At 49.9% G+C, this 9,368-nt stretch overlaps 1 long non-coding RNA gene across 1 annotated transcript; it reads right to left on the minus strand.

The window, feature by feature from the left end:
• Positions 1-2,867: 2,867 nt before the first annotated feature.
• Positions 2,868-7,590, minus strand: LOC106735927 (uncharacterized). Its single transcript, XR_001371109.2, has 3 exons — positions 7,485-7,590; positions 3,321-3,369; positions 2,868-3,194 (listed from the first exon to the last, which is right to left on the minus strand). It is a non-coding gene; the product is annotated as an uncharacterized LOC106735927 (long non-coding RNA).
• Positions 7,591-9,368: the final 1,778 nt, after the last annotated feature.

Raw genomic sequence — 9,368 nt, forward strand, 5'->3', positions numbered from 1 at the left:
CTCCCACCTGGGCCCCCACATGACACACACGTGCCACCCATCCATGTGCAAACACAGGTATGCAGACGCCATGCACACGGAGAGCCCCTTGGACGACCTCTGACCTCTCCTTGGTGAGGCCCTCCTCAAAGAATTGGAGCTACCTGGCCGGCCTCGGGAGCCAGGGAGCACTCTGCAGAACCCCCAGGCTGGGCCCTGAAATTTGGTGGCCCAGGTCCCCGGGGAGGCGAGAAGGCTCGGAGCTCAGAGTCCTGGGGCCAAAGTCTTGTTTGTAGACACTGGGCGGAAGTTGCACAAGCTCCCAACCGGCGGGGCAGGGGGCTCGGTTTATTGTCACTGGGTTCCCTTGGCAGCAGGCCCAGGAGCAGCAGCCAGTGACCTGGTTCTCTGGGCGAAGGCGAGGGCAAGGAAGTCGGCTCCTCCCTCCCCTACCCAGGAAGCCAGCAGCCCAGGAGGACTCTCCCGGTCCCAGCTGTGTGTGCTACATGCCCTGAGACTGAGATGTACAACTTAGACCAGCTTCTCCTTGTCCAGAGGGAGACAGAGCCCAGGGAGGCAGGGGATGGCCCAGAGCCACACGGCAAGCTGGCCTGGCAGGGCTCCACTATCTTTCTTTCTTTTTTAGAGAAAGATTTTAGCTATAGGGCATGTGCACTTGCTGGACACAGAGAGGGACAGAGAGACAGAAAGCGAGAAACCACCCCCCAGGGAGATGGCCACGCCACAATCCCTCTCCTCCATTCTCCTCTTGGGGTTTTGGGCACTCATGCACCTGCCCCCGACGTGAGTTTTAAGCTGCCAGATCCAGGGCTCAAATTAGAGTCGGCTATGTGGGAGTCCAACGTAACCACTATGCATCTGCTGGTTCCATCATTATCTTTCTAAATCTTTTGTCAAAAGAAAGCTCACATGGAAGCCCACAGTCCTACTAGGCGAGCAGGTGTAGGAGGGACCCAGAGTCTGCAGGGAGGAACCAGTTCCCATCCCATCAGGGCTGAGTCAGTTTATGAGAGGATCACACCCTATAGGCACGCACCAACTCCCTGAGCTACCAAAGCTACCCTGACTTTAAGCATGTTTTTAAACATTCGTGTTATTTCAAAAAATGTGCATGTGATAGATTGGCAAGGCCTTCGCAGACCATGAGGGGTCAGGATTTGAAGCCTTCAGATCCTGCCCCACCCCTGGGACCTGCAGCCCAGACTGGATCATGGCCCACTCTCCCTGGGGTCCTTATTCTATGGTAGTTCCCTCCAGTGGCAGTATGGGAGTGTGTTGGGGGGAGACTGGAGACAAATGGAACAGTCTGGAAAACTCCAGAAACCTTCTAATGCTATTAAAAACCAACCTGTGGGGCCAGCCAGTGGCACGGTGGTTAAGGTGGCTGGGTCCCACATGGATGACAGTGTGGCTCAAGTCATGGACCCAGTAGCTTGAAATACATGTTGGGTACGTGTGCTTGCATGCCCAAAATTCCAAGAGGAGAAATCGAGAAGAAAGGATGGCAGTGCGGCCATCCTCCCAGGGGTGATTTCTCACTTTCTCTGTCTTTGGCGAGCACACACATCCTATAGCAAAATTTCAAAAACAAAGCAAGGCAAAGACCCCGTGCCTGCTAGCTTCTGCCCTCTGAGCCCCTCCCTTCCTTCCTTTCTCCCTGTCTTTCTTTCTCCGTTCATCCAGTGGAAGTCATCACGCAGGCCTGGCCAGGGCAGTGACGGCGACCCTTGCAAAGTTGGCGTTAGTGGAGGGGCGGCAGCCTGGTGGGGTCAGAGGCCGTCTAGACAGGATGGAGCAGGTGGATAGTCTATCACGGAGCAGAGAGTCCGGGCTTCTCCCTGCTGAGGAAGAGGGAGCCATGGATGTGGGAAGGAGAGAGCGGAAGGACCCCGTGGGGTGGGACCGGAACCGAGCTGTCAGGGAGGGCACATGGTTTAAACGTATGTGTATGTTTGTGGAGAGGGAGAGAGAGGGAAGGCGGAAGGCATGTGTACATGTGTGTGTGTGTGTGTGTGTGTCCATGTGGATGCATTGGTGGGTATGTATAGGATTTGTGAATGTATAAGTAAATATAGGTTTGATGTGAGCACACATCAGGTTTAGTTCAGGTAAAAAACACACATGTAACCAGGTTAAAACTAGGGGTGTAAATGGGGTGAGGAGCAGGACATTCACTCATCCCCACACAACATTCTGGGCCCAGCAGTTGGCGTAATGGCTATGTTGCTGGACTCCCACGTAGACGATTGCGATTCGAGTTCCGGGTCCAGTGCCTTAAACTCAGAACGGGCATGTGTGCGTGCCCAAGATCCCGAGAGGAGAATGGAGGAGAAGGGATTGCTGCGTGACCATCCCCCCTGGGGAGTGATTTCTCACTTTCTGTCTCTACGTCTCTCTCTGTCTGTCTGGCGAGCGCACGTGCCCTATAGCAAAAACCTCTCAAAAAAAGAAAAAAAAAAACCTCTTATTTATACTCGCTAAAGGGACAGGAGCTTGACAGGGGAGAACTGGACGGTCAGTTCACCAGGGCCTGACGATTGCGGTGGTAACAGACAACACCCCGGGGCTGCCCCACTTGGGACGGTTCTGTGTCCGTGTCTGGAGACCTCCCGGCACACGTGTGCCCATGACCCGGGGGCTGGCTGAGCTGCAGGCGGTTCGTGATGTCGAGACTCTTGGGTGCTGTCTCTCTGTCTCTCTCGCTCATAGAACAAATAAACAAGGAAGCTTAAACAGAATGATCAGTGGTGCTAAGTCGGCGCCCCTGGGATTAACACCGGAGCCTGCCGGAAAGGGCTTCATTTGATCAAATCTGGTGTAATTTGAAAGTAAAAATAAATGATAGTAACAGATTGTAGCCTGTTGAAAACATAGATTGACATCAACTGTCACCAGGTAGGAGGCGATGAGAGGAGCCGCGCGTCCCCTCTGTGACGGTCCTGTCCAAGCAGGGGACGCGGGGTGGCCACGAGGGGGCGTCCTACCCAGCGCGACCCTGTTACCTTCGAAGGCACCAGGAGTGTCAAACTTCAGGCAGGACAGAGGAATCAGACCAGAGATGGAGACGAGGGAGGCGACAGGTGATGCCAGACTGAGTCCCTTTCTCTCAACGCCATCATGGGAACTGGTGACACTTCAATGGGACATCTGGGCGGAGGGCATATGCAGTTCTTTGTACCGTTCTTGCACATTTTCTGTAATTTGAAATAAAAAAAAAAAAACCCACAGTGTTTTAAACCCCACGTAGCATAACTCCATGAGGCGTTGAAGGCGGCTCCCGGGTGGGTGTCACCGAGGAAAAGAGGCGGCGGGTGTGTTACCTGCTGAGCTCACCTGCTGGTGAGGGTTCGGGGAAACCGGGGTGGGCATCTGAAAACCAAGCAAACAAAAACAGGAAAACTAGTGATTCCAGAAAAACAGAAAGATGAACAAGAGTATAAATGTAGTCAGAGAACTATCCATGGGAGCCGTCGACAATGCTGAACCCCAATACTTATCCAACCCAAAATTACACTGTGATCCCATAGAGAAGATGGTATGAGGAGAAGCAGGGGGCAGGGGTGTTCAGGAAGGAAATTCTAATCTTCCGAAGGAGGAAGGCAGTAGATTAGATCTAAAGCTGAAAATCAAGAAATAACAGTATAAGCATGTTGTTTATAAGCAGACAGGTAAACAACAATGAAATAACAGTATAAGCATGTTGTTTATAAGCAGACAGGTAAACAACAAAGAAATAACAGTATAAGCATGTTGTTTATAGCAGACAGGTAAACAACAATGAAATGGTTGTTTCCTCTTTAAAAAGGGATTGCCTTGGGGCCAGCAGGTGGTGTGGAGATTAAGGTGACTGGATCCCGCATGGTGAATTGAGCAGCTCGAGTCCCAGATCTGGCAGCGTGAAATTCATGCCAGGGACATGTGCATGTGTGCCCAGAGTCCCTAGAGGGAAATGGAGAAGGGATGTGAACATAGCCGCCTCCCCAGGAGGTGACTTCTTACTTTCCACCTCTGTCTCTGTCTCTCTCACTCCAGCACATGCACGTGGCCTATAGGCAAGTACTAAAATACACAAACAAGCAAATAAGTAAATAAATAGATAAAGGTATTGCTCTCTCCCTCTCTCTCTCTCTTTTTACAGAGAGATTTTTGCTATAGGTGTGGGCTTGCCCAAGAGACAGAGACACAGAAAGAGAGAGATTACCCCCTAGGCAGGATGGCCACGCTACAATCCCTTCTCCATTCTTCTCTCAGGATCTTGGCATGCAAGCACTGGCGCCTAGCATGAGTTTTAAGCTGCCGGGTCTGGGACTCAAACTGCGGTTGACTATGTAGGAGTCTAGTGTCCTAGTCATTACACCATCTGCTGGTCTCAAGTATTGCTCTATTTTTTAAAAAAAGAAAAAGCAGTCTCCTTTGATGACTGGGAATTGGGGCACAGACAGATTAAGCAAGAGATGACTATTTTTCATAAGTCTTTCAAGGGAAAGTGCACGTAAAACTTTAATGAAAGTAAAATAAAAATATAATGAAAAGATACATTTTGGGCTAAGCAGTAAATTTGGACAGTTTGTTGAGTTGACTATTTAACAAAATCTGCAATAGAATCTCCCAAATGCTAAAGTGCTGAGAAGACAGAAAATTAGTTTTTTAAAAATTCCCAGGCGATACTGTGAAAAGTATATTTATAGGACACCATTTAAGAGGAATAAATGCACCAGAAGAGTAAATGTCTTACGACCCTCAGCCTTGAGCAAATTGAAAGTCCTTGAATCACTGCTAGGAAGAATATGTATCCATTAGAAGAATGTTCTTTAAACAAAGTAAAAAGGAAAAAACCTTTAAAATTTTTCACAAAATCAATTAATGTGCTAATACAGGGCAGTAGATCTTCAATGAGCTTTCTGAGAAGTATCTTTTGCTAAACGGGCCTTTAGCAATTTCCTGTGCACCAAACCCAGACTCCTCCCAGGACCCAGGTCCTGGCCTGGGGCTGTGCAGGCCCATCTCACCCAGACCTGCTGCAGGCCCACTGGCAGCCTCCCTGGAGGAGGGGACTCGCGCTCCTTACCACAGCCCTTCGTGTGTAAACTCATAACTCCATTTTACAGAGAAGAAAATGGAGGCTTAAAGAAATGAATGAACTTGCCCAAAGCCTCATGGTCAAACTGTAGCCAGACTGGACTTGGTTTGTGGGTCAATAAACTCCAAGGCCAGGGTTCGCCCCTTTACTCTCTCACCTTGGATCCCCACCTGCTGGCGCCAGATCTAATTAGAGCCTCCCTGGTCCAGGAGAGTGCCTGGGAGGCGAGCGTGTCATTAGAGCCTGAGATGCTGGAAGCTCCCGCCATGTGTCATTACGGCTAATTACACGGGTTCAGGCTTCTGCGGGGGCTGATGGAGCCGGAGCGTCTCCACGCCCAAGTGGTCAGGGCCTTTCTGCAGCTAAGTGTCCGGACAGAGGCTGCTCATGGAGGCTGCTCATGCGCCCTCGCAACATGCACCCTACCGGTGGAGAAAGTCGGGCTCCAAGGCCCTCCTTGAGGCCCGTGGGGAGACCTGGTGGGAGGGGCTGTCTGTCCCTCCCTCTTGGTTTTCTTTTTAAGATTTTTACTATAGCATGTGCGCACTCACCAGAGAGAAAGAGACAGAGAGGGAAAGTGAGAAATACCCGCCATGGCCATGCTGTAATCCCTTCTCCATTCTCCTCTCAGGATTTTGGGCATGCACACACACACACACACACACACACACAGAGCATGATTTTCAAGCTGCTGGGTCCAGTACTCGAACCGCGTGTGAGATCGAGTGCCTTAACCACACCACCAGCTGGCCCTACCTCTTGGAATTTCTTAACCAGACTCCCACCCGGACAGGGGATGAAGTAGGAGGGGAGGCTGCATGAGCAGCCCCCAAGTCCCCTCATCCTGTCCTGGGACAGACAGACAGACAGGCAAACACACACAACGCAGAAACACAGTTCTGGGCCATATGCCTGAACCTTTGAATGAAGGGCTGCTTACACTTTCATCAGCCCCGTGGGCATCCACCTTGGGGGAAAGCAAGTGAGAAAGAATGCGGGACAGGGAGAGGATGCGGCCCCTGCCCCTCTCCCCGGCCCCTGGACGGGGGTTGGTAGAAGCAGTGGTATGCATGTGTTCTTTTAATAAGTGAGCGTTGAGTGATCCTCCTGCACCAGGCCCTGTTCTAGGCACTGAGATTGTAAAACGAGATCCCTGATCTCAAGGGGTTTGCTTTCTCAAGGGGAGAGGGGCAATAGCCACACAAATGTGTGATGCGTCTGATGGTGACAAGTGGGAAGAAGTAGGGTGAGGGCAAGGAGGGTGAGGAGGATCTGCCCAGCAGTGATGAGCTGGCCGGAGAAAGTCAGATCACCCCCTCTGACTGCCCCAGCCCAGAGAAACAATTCCCAGGGTAGATGAAAGAGCCCATCACTCCAGCTGCTTCCCCTTCCTCTTCTTTCTCTCCTAGTCTCCAATATTGTTTTTCCTTAAAAATTTAAATATTTAGGCCCGGCTAGTGGCATGGTGGTTAAGGTGGCTGGATCCCACATGGCCAACTGCATGGTTTGACTCCTGGGCTCAGCAGCTTGAGAAACACACCTGGCACATGTGTGTGCATGCCCAAAATCCCAAAAGGAGGAAAGAATGGAGGAGAAGGGATTATGGCGTGACCATGTCCCATGGGGGGTGCTTTCTCACTCCCCCATACTCCCATGAGTGCACATGCCATCTGGTAAAATTTTAAAAAATAATAATATTTAAAACATACAGAAAATTACATAACAAACGCCATATATCTGCTACTCATATGAAAAAAATTTGGATCTGTAAAGAAACAAATCAAAGCTTACAAATACAACCAAAACTTCTTGTATTAGTCAGGAAATGCTAGGTTATGCTGTAGTAACAAGCAACCCCAAATCTTGCTAGCCTTAAGCAACAAAGGTCTATTTCGCTCTTGCTTCCTGTATCCAGTGAGGGCTGACTAGAAAGGGCTGTATTCACAGCAGTCTCTTAGGGCCCCAGGCTGAAGGATGCATGACCGTTTTATTTTGCTGTGATCTCAGCAAAAAGCTTCAGCATTCACCCTGGAGGGAAGGGAGCATGAGGTGCTCACCCTCGGGCAGGGTAGGTGCAGGCCAGCTCCTGAGATCAAAGGCTTCCTTGTAAAATACCCATAAATTTTCCAATGAAACTATTATAAAGCATACAATTCCGTGGTGGTTAGTATACTCACAATGTCATGGAACCATCACAACTATCTAGCTGCAAAATATTTCCATCGCCTAGAAAGGAAACCCCAGTCCCATCAGCACTCATCCCTGTCTCCCCTTCCCCCTGCCCCTGGCAATCACTAACCAGATTTTGTTTTTTGTTTGTTTGTTTGTTTGTTTGTTTTGATTTGCCTATTTGGGGTCCTTTACATAAATGGAATCACACAATATTCAGTCTTTTGTAACTGACCTTTTTCACTGAGCGTGTGTTCCAGGTCCATCCGTGTTGCAGCATGTATCAGAACTTCGTTCCTTTTCTTGGCTGAATAATATTCCACTGTATGGCTGTGCCACATTTTGTTTATCTGTTCATTGATGAAAGGACATTTTCATCGTCTCTACCTTTGGGCTATTGTGAAACATGCCACCATGGACACTTGTGTACACATTCTTGTTTGAATATCTATTTTCAGATCTTCGGGGTGTCTACCTAGGAGTGGAACTGCTGGACTGAATAATAATTCCATTTGATTTATTGAGGAGACACCACCTCCTTGTGTCTTGCACCTTGAGCTTCTGGCTCACCCCTGGTACACACTCATCTGTTTATAACTTTCGTCCTGTGTCACCACCACGCCCACTTTCATGAGCAGCTTCAAGGCAGAGAAGTTAACGTGGACCATACATCTAGGCACCTCTGAGGGCCTGGGAGGGTGTCCTGTGAAGCTGGAGCATAGGGCGACACCAGCCGCTGGGGCTGGAGGAGTCAGTGAGGTCAGCACAGGGGAATCTTGGATGTCCCCATCAGGGGCTGGGACGTCACGCTGTTGGTCGCAGGGACCCTGTGCCAGACAAGCCCAGGGGGGCTCTTCCTAGCAGAGGGACAGGTTACAAACCCTGCCTTAAGATTTCAGAGGGCAGGAGCTGGACGGTGACGCAGCAGTAAATGCTATGCTTTGTGAGCCTGACCCACGTGGGAAGGTTCAGGGTTTACGTCCAGGGACCTCCCTGAGTATGCTGTGTGCATGTGAGCCCATGACCCGGGGTGGGCTGAAGCTGGGGTGATCACAGTGTCAGGACCCTGTTGGGGGTGCACACCGTCTCTCTCTCTCTCTCTCTGCCGGCCTCTCTCACTTATGGAAGACATAAATAAACCAGGGCCGGCCCATGACCTAGTGGTTAAGGTGGCTATATCTCATCCACATGGCCCACAGCATGGTTCAAGTCCCAGACCCAGTGGCTTGAAGAACATGCTGGGCATGTATGCATGTGTACCCAAAATCCCAAAAGGAAGGAGAGATGGAAGAGAATGGATTATGGGGACCAGCAGATGGTGTAGCAGGTATGTGGCTGGACTCCCACATGGCCGACTGCATTTGAGTCCCAGACCTGGTGGGTTTGAAAATCATACAGGAACACATATGCATGTGTGCCCATCTCCCCCCAAGATTCCAGGATGAGAATTCAGGAGAAGGGACTGAAGCATAGCCATCCCCCTGGGAGGGTGATTTCTCACTTTCCCTTTTACTGTGTCTGTCTCTTCCTCCGTGAGAGCACCCACCCTAAGGAAAAATAACTTCTAAGAAAAAAAAAGAACAGATTACGGTGTGACTTCGCCCCATGGGGGATACTTTTTCATCTTCCCTTTCAGTTTCTCTCCTGCGAGCACATGAGCCCTCTGGCAAATTAAATATATAAAAAAAGTTAAAAACGGGCTGGCAGGTGGTATGGTGATTAAGGCTCTGGACTTCCACATGACTAATTGTTTGAGTCCCGAACCTGGTGATTTGCTTTCTCATTTTCCCTTCCTCTCTCTCTCTGTCTCTCTCTGGTCAAAATAATAAAGAAATACATACTTCTTTTTGAAAAAATAAAAAGGCTGGCCTCTTAACCTTGTAGTTAAGAGCACTGAATCCCACATGGCCAGCCACAGTTCGAATCCCGGTGCCAACAACATGAGAAACATACCAGGCGTGTGTGCGCTCAATCCTGGTGGATGGAGAGGTAAGAGAAGAAAATTATGTGACTTGCCCCACTGTGAGTGCTTTCTCCCTCCCCCTCTCTGTCTCTTTGTCTCTCTCTGGCAAGTGAATACACCTTCTGGGGGGAAAAGAAAGAATTAAAAAAGGGAGAG

The sequence above is a fragment of the Tupaia chinensis genome, unplaced genomic scaffold, assembly GCF_000334495.1.
Source record: "Tupaia chinensis unplaced genomic scaffold, TupChi_1.0 Scaffold000575_1, whole genome shotgun sequence".
Classification (NCBI taxonomy): Eukaryota; Metazoa; Chordata; class Mammalia; order Scandentia; family Tupaiidae; genus Tupaia; species Tupaia belangeri.